We start from the raw sequence: 10,158 nt of genomic DNA on the forward strand, positions 1-10,158 counted from the left end.
GGTCTAGGCATAGAGGCTTATGGATTTCAGTTGTGGTCTCTGAAAGTTTATTTGCAAGTTTAATGTTGGTTTAAAGTTTTGTACCTGCACCGGGAGGTGTAGGGTCCTTTTCTGCCAGCTTAGCTCCTGGAGCTGCCTCTGCTCTACGCCAAGCGAAGGCAGCGCTGGCCCAAGGGAGCGTGTGACTGGGGCTGGGAGCTAGAATATAAAAATTGCCCTTAATCCGCTGAAGGGGTTGGATGTCTTAGACTGTGTCTATATTGATTTTTACAGTCCTGGGGCAGGAAAGCACTGCCCAGATGTAAGTTACAGGTACAGAGAAGTACTGTCAGAAGTGGAGCGCATCAAATCCCGGCTTCTCAGGGTGAGTCAGCTGGTGATGCTTCGCATCTTCTCTCTGAACCAAGCCGCGCTGGTTTGATTTGCAGCGTCTCAGCACTGTCTGGGTTTTCCCATGCTGCTGGTGACACCAGGGTTGCGGTGTTTTGTTTTCTGCCTCTGTGCTCCCCCTCGGTGGTTCGCAGCACCCTTGCAGTTAAAAGAAAAGATTTTGCCTTTTGCTGTGCGAGCATTTTGTGCCTTGCTAGTGACTCAAAGTGCAATTCTTAAAATATTTTTTATATTATTTTCCGTGATACAATTATTAGTGGAAGATCACTACAAAGGGAAGATAAATTTGTAATCCTGCTTAGTGGCTGATCTTATCCTAGCTGAGTAGCTCTCGTTGCATAACGAACAGTGACCTGAAATCATCTTTTTAAACCAGTGGACAGGATGCCTTTCCCTTCTTCTCCCCATCGCACACATGGGTGTGATACAGACTTTTAAAATGGTTTAAAGTTTAGCGGTTTTACTTCGAAATCTGAGTATCTCCTGATAACTAACCTTTAGGTTGGTGTGCCAAAGAGAACAGCGGTGCCACAGGAGATGGGTTACTAATGCATCAGTCTACGCGTTAAACAGACTTCCCTGCATCTGTTGCAGCCTGGCTTGCCTTTCGGGAGTGCTTAGAAGTATTTACAAAGGTTACCTGGCACAACTGACAAGGAGGAGCGAGCGGAAGAGCTTGATCACAACCCATCCCAGGGCGGTTTATGAGGGAGGCTGGGGTGGGAGCTTCGAGGGATGGCACTGGGGAAGGGCTCTGCTCCGACCCTTGGCATCACGCTCCCAGCACTGGGTGCCAGCAGAGAGGGTAGGTGGGTGAGCAGGAGGGGAAGTGCTGCTGCTTGTGAGCAGTGAATAATTAAAAACATCTGCTCCAGCTGTGTGCCTCTGCACTTATGTTTTTAACTTCTCTCAGTAAAGCAAATGAGGAGCTGGCGGTGCATTTCTTGGCAGGGAGCTTGTCTTGTTGGAGTTGAAGAGATATTTCCCTTTCTGCTCAGTTGGCCCTTTCTCCTCCCATCCCTCCCAGACACGTAGCAGCCCCAGGTTGAGCTCAGGTGAGCCATCTGGTCTCCCCTTGCTGGGGAGTGCACTTGATTGCTTTTTGTTTGTTTGTTTTTTCTTTCCCCATCGCCTGAGAAATGCTACATTAAATATCTTAGTGTTAAGAGCTCCATCTAAAGATGTGAGGCTCGTTCTGTCACCTTGCCTGTCTGCTTTCAGAAATCACCCCTTGGAGGAGAGAGCACAGGCTGCTCGGGTGTACAACCAAAGAGCAAGGACGGGAATTGCCATTCCCAAGCGTCAGCTCCTCTTTGGGTCAGCGGAGCAAACTCTCGGATTCCCATCGCAAGTCAGACCTGGGGTGTGCAATTCCTGAAGTCCCAACTGAGCCGGGGGTGACTGGCGCTGGATAACAACCTCAGGCTGCTCAGGAGCTTCCTCCAAGCTGAGCAAGCATCTGAGCAGACAGATGCCCTCTCTCCTCTCTGAACACTCACCAGTGGTGGGACGTTCGCAGCCCCCTGCAAATCGCTGCTAAGGCTCAGGTTTGCAGCCTGCGGAGCGAGTGAGGCTCACCAGCCGCGCTCGCAGCAGCTGAGGAGTGTTATGCTGTAGGCAGCACTCTGGAAGAGATGCTTCCTTCATTTACCGAAGGTGATATCCTGGTGGCTGGCAGTGGGGAAGGAAGAAGAGTTGGGTTTTTTTCTCTGGTGTGGGTGAGTCAGTGCTGTCTGTGATGGATTCTTACTGCGACAGGCTCTAAATGGGAACTCTCGGGGGAAATTAGCCTGCAGCTTTTGACTTTATTAAATATTCTCCAGTGCCATCCCAAAGGACCGCTTTTTAGTGCTCTGCAGTGTTTCATCTGTATTTTTAACATCACCTATGTGAAGTGTGACCATGTATGGCCTATATTTACATTAAAGTCTACATACAAGTAGTTAAGAAATGATAGATAGCATGTCCTGTTCTTCAGGTCTGTAACATGATGATGTCTTACAGGTAGATACGAGAACCTCAGCTGGAGATATTGCAGATTATTATAAAGTCTGATAGCTCACTTAGAGCTATGGCTTATAACGATTGATTTAGCCATTTATTAAAACACCTATTTAATGATTGATTAAGCCTTTATAAACTATTTGTAACTTTTAAAATGTGACCTGATATAATGTAGCTCCATTAGCATCTAGCTAATAAAATACACTGTGGACCTGTAATGCCTATTAGGCTGACAGAAATTATATTTTAGGCCTTACGCGTGTTGAAGTTTTAAGTACCTTGTTACAGATTATTCTAGGTGCGTTGTAGGGCACAGCAGTACAATCTGCTCCCTTAAAGCGAGCCACAGGGCTGATCTGGTGGTGTGTTTACCTCGTGCATCTCCAGTCTGCTGGGACGGACCCTGTTTGCTTTGGCATGACTGGTCTGTGTAACCTGTCATCACTCGGTACCCAGCACCCTGCTCCCGACGAGGAATGAGTCTGGCTTGTGCTTGCCTGAGAATACAGCCCAGATCCTGGGAACCGGCAAGCGATGCTCTTGCTTCTGCCCGGAGACTGCGGACGCTGTCCTTGGGAGCAGCTTTGACAGAGCTTTTTGCTGATGCAGAGCAGAGCCCTGGTAACGCCGGTGACTATTAACACAGATCCCAGCTGACTTGGCTTCCTGCTAGAGCAGGTGGGGCCCTGTCTGATCTGTGCTGAGGGAGCTAAAAACCATAAAGGGAGGAGGATGGTTTGCTTGGAGGCAAATGATGCCAAATACAAATTTAGTTGAAGAGGCTGGGGTGGAGGTGGAGAGAGGGGGAAGGTTGCCCCAAAAGAGAAGAGGTGCAGGCTAAGCTCTGCATCCTGCTTTGTGTCTAGAAGTGTGTTGTCTTCATGGGTTTTCATAGAATCATAGAATGGTTTGGGTTGGAAGGGACCTTAAAGATCATCTAATTCCAACCCCCCTGCCATGGGCAGGGATACCTTCCATTAGATCAGGTTGCTGAAAGCCACATCCAACCTGGCTTTACCTTTATTTAACTGAGTACCAAAATCTAAAGGTAAATTCTGCATACAAAATTAGAGGGGACTTTTTTGTTTAGATCTGCTGCCTTTGTCAGGGTATAGAAGCATTTTTTCCATGAACTGCTCAACTTTCCATTTGTTAGAGCTGTACAGAGCTGGCTGCTGGGATGAGCTGTGGAATGGGATATCTGAATCGCAGCAGAAAACCTGCTCCAGTTTAAGCAGACCTGATTTAAAAGCAAATTCAATCAAACCAGTACAAACTCCTGCATGGAGAAATTAAAGCTGCTTTATGTCTGATTTATGTCTGATGCCACTTTTGTTCAGGTCAGTAACTACTGCTGAGGGATGCTCAAGTGAACAACGAGTAAAACCTCTCAAGTGCAGGTTGAGCGTCGTATGTCCCTGATGCTCTGCCTTTCTCACTGGGCCATAGGCAGGTGAAGTTTGGCAAGGAAGGGCTGTTGGTTTAATGTGCCAGCTTTTAATCTGTCCCCGCTCCTGCCTAGCAAGTGACTTTCTGCTGTACGTGGTTAAGTGATCTGCCTTGATGAATGGCATATGTTCAAAGAGGTAATGATGTGCTTTTCCTTGGGAGTCTGAGCTTGTAAGGCTTGGTAATGTTGTGGCAAGGCTGACGATGTAAATGAGCACGTGGGGATTCACGGGATGTGGGAATGGTCTTGTCCTGTTGGTGGCTGATGTAAAAACAAAACTGGGAAACCTTTTTTGGGCTTGGGCTGAGGGCTGGGAGAGCCAGGAAGTGATTTCAGGGAAGGCTGCAATTTATATTTCTCTTTCCACGTTGTCAAACAATTCAGCATTCATTTGCTTACCTCTAGCATCTGTCTGCAATATTTATTTGTTTGTTTCTGGACGTTTCCTACTGATTGGTAACCAGCCATGCCGTAGGAGATGCAGGGAGAAGGGCTTGGCTCCGGTGGCCTGTGCCCCGTTGTTTGGTTCCCAGCCAGCTGTTCTGCAGCTGCTTTCACTGGCGAGACCGCAGGGATTTAAACTGGGAGGTTTCCCGGAGCTCACCCCTATGCTGGGCGGGAGGCGGTGGGAGGCAAAGGTACCCCACTGTCCTGCCGGTTCCCCTGCTGCCCTGCCTGCAGCCCCCTCCGAGGGGGGGGGGTGTGGGCACTGTCTGCGAGGGCCAGGTGCTTCTCTGGGACACTGAGATATGGTGAAGAAAGTGAAGGTTTATTTACCCTTTCTGACAGCTTAAATATTTTTTTCTTGGTTTTTCTTTGTCTGGAAAGCTCATAACTTTAACCCAGGGCTCAGAATTAAACTGTGGTGGACACTGATGAATTGCAAAGGGGGGAAGCAGCGAATTCCCCTTTGGGTAAGAGTTTACCATTCAAGCCTTGACCTTGTTAAAACATGTTAAGTCAATAAAAGCCTGAGTATTTAAAGACAAGTGACTTCTTCCTGCCTTGAGGGGCATAATTAAGCCATTCCACACCCCTTAAACCAGATTTGTGGGAGGAGGACTAAGGAGCTCCCTATCCTGCCTGCCTAAGTCAGTCAGCAGCCTTCCACTGGGGTCATCTCCGTCCCGCAAGGCAGCATCCGTGAGCTGCGTGGAGCTGCTGCTGGGAGGCTCTGGAAGTGCTGGGAGAGTCTGGCAGAGATTGCGTAGGAAACCCGCTATTTCCCAACTGTTGGGAGGATGACATTGCTCCTTTTGCAGGGCAGGCAGTTCTTGCATCGGTTGAAATTGTGGTCAAGTGTTTTGTATTAAAGCAGACTGAATTTCCTGGGTAAAGCATGCAACAGAGCTTTACGGGGGGGGAGGGGGGGAAGTGGGGGCAGTTATGTTCATCTCTAAAAATTTCTGTACAACTTAAAAATGGGAGAGTTACCCCTTTTCTCAGGGCTTCCTTGTTTGAACATTCCTTTTAAGTTTGTAAAGTACATCATACTTTTGTATTAATATCCACAGAATGGATATTAATACAAATGGACACACTGATGTGTCCACAAGCACCTTCACCCCTTAGTCTGCTATAGGATTTTCAAGGGAAATGCAGAAACTTGCTGTGTTTCCAGTTTGAAGTAGCATGTTTGTGCCTACTGAGCTGTAATCAGTACCCACTGGTGGGAATCTTTCTGGAATTGCAGCTCAAAAGATGAACAAATTGAGGAATCCCCCATCCCAACCAAACCCCAGGAACAAGCACACGCCAACCAGCTGCGCAGAGGAATAATCCCTGCTGCGACTGCTTTACACCTGGAGTGTTGTTATTGCCTCTTGGCTTCATTTTTTCATTTTTTTTCCTGAACTCTTCACTTCTGTGCTGTCTTCTCCCTGGGAGAAGCGTGTTTTCCAATATCTTTCCCACAGCAAGTTTCTCTGCGAGAGCAGGGTCTGTGCTTGGCGGGAAGCTTTTGCTCCCTCCAAGAGGAGGGTCTGCAAAGTCGTGGTATCCAAGTGGAGTCATGTTTGTACCACCCTTTGGGAGACCTTACCTGCTGCATGGGACCCCTACTGACAGCCTGTTTGCGGTGGCAGAGGTTGGGTGGGGTGTGCAGAGCAGGGGAAGGTGGCTTGGTCGGATTCGGGTTCCCTGCATGGGCTCTGGGAGGTTTGTAGGGCTCCCACGGGACAGCGGGAAGGGCCGTGTCTGTGCCTTGGTGCAGAGTCCTCACGGGCACCGCAGCTATTTTAGGTGAAATCCACCATCATTGGCTACTCCCATTAAAATACCAGGGCTGTTAACTGCAGTTGTTTCATGAGTAGCTCAGCTGCCCAAGCAGAGGTGATAAAGATTTGGGGACCGTAATCCTCAGTTATCCCTGTGTAAGCTGTTCTGCGTCAAATTGATACCAAGGGAAACTCATTCCCTTAGCAGGGACAATGTCAGATGCCATGTCTTTTCTTGCTGTGGGTAACCAGAGTTCATCTTAATTTAAATCTGAGGCCTTCACCAAGGTTATAAGATCTATGTGTGAAGGTGCTGGGAAACATCCTTAAGTACCCCAGATGCACTCTGGAAAGATGATTATGCTGTAATTTGTTTCTATAGCTCCACAAAAGCAGTATTTGACCTTGGGACTATGACTCTGCTATTACCTCTGCTAGCATCCCCAGTGCTTTTGTCCAGACCAGTTTTGTCCAAATTAAATGACTCGGTGTAAGAGCTTCTGCTTGCCCATGAGAGGTGCTTCCCAGCTGGTGAGGATTGCTCTGCGTCAGACGTTTCCCTCGTGGTTTGTCTTTGTTTCTGCTATGTGGCTGAAGGGTTGGAGGGTGAGGAACCATCTGAAACTTCAGCCCCGGGGCAGGTAGGTGCAGGGTGACGGGAGGTACCTGCTTGTGCCTGCACAGCTGCAGCAGCGAATTGGGCCAGCGAGTCATTTTAGGAATAGCTTGATGTTGGCAGCTGAGGTTTTTTTTAAAGTAGTAGTAATTATTATTAATGAATAGCTTTGAGTTCAGCAATTGCAAAACAGGGTGGACTGATAGCCCAGGGACTGGGCATTTTGCTGGGAGCTGGGAAATGAGGCAAAACTCTCCCCTCCCTGTGGTACGACGGGGTAGGGTGGCCAGAGGCTTCCAACCCTGTCTTGCTGGTGCTCATTGCTTCCCCGTGGAAATGTCTCATCTGTGTAGCATGAATTTCAGCCATCTTTTAAGGACTCCTTCAAACTAGTCCACAGGCTCCCAGAAACCTGTAAACGACAGGCTGAAAACCATTGCTCCAAGCCCAGGAAAGGCAAATTACAAAGCGTACGACCAGGTTGCAGTTTGAGAACTGTCCTGATCAGAAAGCCAGGACTCCTGATCTGACTGACAGCTTTGGACAGCTTGTTGTCAGCAGGACTGAGCTTGGCAGGAAAGCACTGAAATCCCGTTTGCCCACTTGTGCAGCTTCAGTTATTAAACACATCAGGAATCCCCATCTGCTTTGTACGCCTGTCTGTAGAAATATAACCCAAAGCTCGGCTCCTGCAAAGTGCCATTTGCCTTTGGGTGAAGTTGGGGGCAGCTGGAGCTGTGCAAGACTCCTCCTTTTTAGGGTAAGACTCCCCTGTAGATGCAGTGGGCGGTGAAGCCCTTTGCATTGCACTCGCTGCGTGCCGGGGCTCTTGCTGATGTGGGGCTGTTGATCTGTACACGGGTATTTGAGAAGGGGATGCAGGAGGTGGAGGTGATGTTCTCCTGTCCCCCTTCCCTCGCTGCAAATTGTCCAGCGTTCTGCGAGGTGCTACATGTTGTATGCAAATGTTGAAATTTTTTTTGGTGCCTCTAGAGAGGCTTTGACTTTCTGTCTAGAAGCTATTAATTACCTAGACAAGGAAAGCAGAACATAGCCAATTAATGGCTCCTACCGTTAGACCCGTCTCTCTAGCTGATCTGCTATAAACTAATGAGCAGCTCCTTTTGCTGGGCCACCAGCGAGCTTGAACTTCTCATCGGTTTTCCTGGGGAGAAATGAAAGCAGCAGCAATGTGCAGGAACAAATGGCTGGAATTCGGTTGTTAACCTGGGCTGAAAATTGACTCTATCTGCTAGTAATTACCTGGGAGATGTTAGGAGAAAGGCCTAGTGGAGGGTTCAGAGCTGGTATTTGACAGACGGTCACAAGCAATTGAGTTAGCATTACTTAAGTTCCCATCCTGCGTCTGAGGTGCAGCGATGTGCTGGGTAAGTATAGCGACTGCAGTGCAAACCTGGAGTAAAATGGGTTAGTTCAAAACAGCTCGACTCCCAAATGACTCCCTCCTTTAGTGATATTTTATGGCACAGCTGCATAGCATCTCATATATTTTGAGTACCTTAGTTTACAGGTCATTTAATTTATTTGCAGGCTTTGTTTTGGTTCCCTAGGGTAATTTTGTTCCTTTGCACGTGTCTTCCTATGGAGGCATTAAATTGTGCAGTTTGTCACAATAGTTCAGCTTTTATGCTGGCACTTCGTGCTCTTCAAAGATCCTTGTGTGAAGTTTAGACTCCTGAATCATTAGAGGATCATGAAAGAAAAGGAATAATTTAGAAGGCGAAGATGTTTTGTCGTCTTTGAAATTGGGAACGTGCGAAAGGAGAAAATGTTTAGCAGTACAATCTGCCTCAAAGAACTTATCTTAGGAACTCCAGAAAATGAATTTCCCTTCTTTATTCAGGATGTAAATAATCGAAAATGTCACTCCTGAGCTGAGTAATTTGTTCAACAAAAGGATCTTGAGGAGATGACTCCCACGTTTTATGAACGTGCCCAAGACATCAGAGGACCTGTCTCTGCAGCAATATGAACTGAAGGGTTTGAAAATCAAATGAGCAGCATGTTCTGTGCAAAATATATAAATAAATCTCGCAGGTGCTTTGTAATCTCCCTTGCATTTTAAAAGCCTTGTTTATCTGGATAGTCTGGGGTTTAGGTTAGCTCCTGGGAGCTGCGAATGGGTATAGTGATGATGTGTTGTTACAGCGATGGTTGTTAATGTGCTGTTTAATGTACTTGGGAGCATGGCTGAAATAGTCGTACGGTTACTATATTGTTATTGCATGTTGGCAAAGAACTGTGTTTTTTTTTTCTTGATTTAAAGTTGCTTGTATGTATTTATTAAACTGAGATTAGTACTGCTTAACAGTTACAATATTTAAGCCCATGTTTAATGCAAGAGGGGGGGCAGCTGAAGTGGAAAAGATGTCATATAGTGTGTGTGCAGGGAGGGGACCGGGGAGTGAACGGGGCTTCGGGAGTGGGGAGAGAAGGAGCTTTGCCCTGGAACTGTCTGCACTTGCCTCACAGTTAAAATTGCCCTGGATCCCGGGTGGACATGGCAGCACGGGGTGAGCGTTGCAGCATTTCAGGCTGCCGGGCAGGGTTGTGGGTAGAACAGGAGGAGGGTTTGGTTTGTGCCTTTGCACAGTCCATCTTGCCGCAGCAGATGTGCTTTTTAGTTTCAACTCATGCATTTCTGTATCTGGAGCTTTGGGCTGGGCTTCCATCAGAAAATGGGGCGTTTTCAGCATTTTTTCCATCCCTGGGGTTTTAGTGTCAATTCTGCTGGTTCGCTTTTGCTGTCCTGCACTGGTTTTCTTATCTGTCTCCTGTTTGGCTGCCTAATCTGTGCTCTGGCATTTGACTGTCACTCCTTTCCTCTCCTCCTCTAGTCCCCTGCCCTGTTTCCCTTTGCAGTCCCAGTGCCCGGGTGGTTTTGTGTTTAGTGTGGTGTGTTTTGTTTTTTGTTTTTTTTTTTTTTTTTTTAATTTCCTCTCCAGGCATTTCCATTTGTCTTTGCAGATCATCTTCAACAAAGGCCTTGCATGGTCTAATTTGTTTTCTATTTCCAGCCTACACTTAAAATAACTCCTTTGTTTCATGAGTGGCCTGTGCATGGATCCAAATCCCACCCCCCCTTTTTTTTTTAGTGTAGGTTTCTTTTTTGCTGTTCCTTGTCACTATCTTTAATTACTTAAAGTGTCCCTTTTGGGCATTTAGCCTGCAGCTGCCAGTCAGTAGCTGTGGGTTGCGTGTGGCTGTGTGCGTGCCGGCTCTCTCCGCTTCCCGGTGGAGCAGCATGGGAATGGGTTTGCAGGGCAGCGGGCGTCCTGGCACGGGAGCAGCGATGCCGTTGCATAACGGGAGCAGCTCTGCCATCGCATCCCTGCTGACAAGCTCGCTGTCCGGATGATCCATGGGTCATCTGCTTGCTTTTGCAGTCTCAACTGCAAAAACCAGGAGATGCTTAAGGTTTGTTGTGTGTTTTTTTTTAAATTGATTAGGAGGGGAAAATC

The sequence above is a fragment of the Fulmarus glacialis genome, unplaced genomic scaffold (genome assembly GCF_000690835.1).
Source record: "Fulmarus glacialis isolate BGI_N327 unplaced genomic scaffold, ASM69083v1 scaffold7960, whole genome shotgun sequence".
NCBI classification, from domain to species: domain Eukaryota; kingdom Metazoa; phylum Chordata; class Aves; order Procellariiformes; family Procellariidae; genus Fulmarus; species Fulmarus glacialis.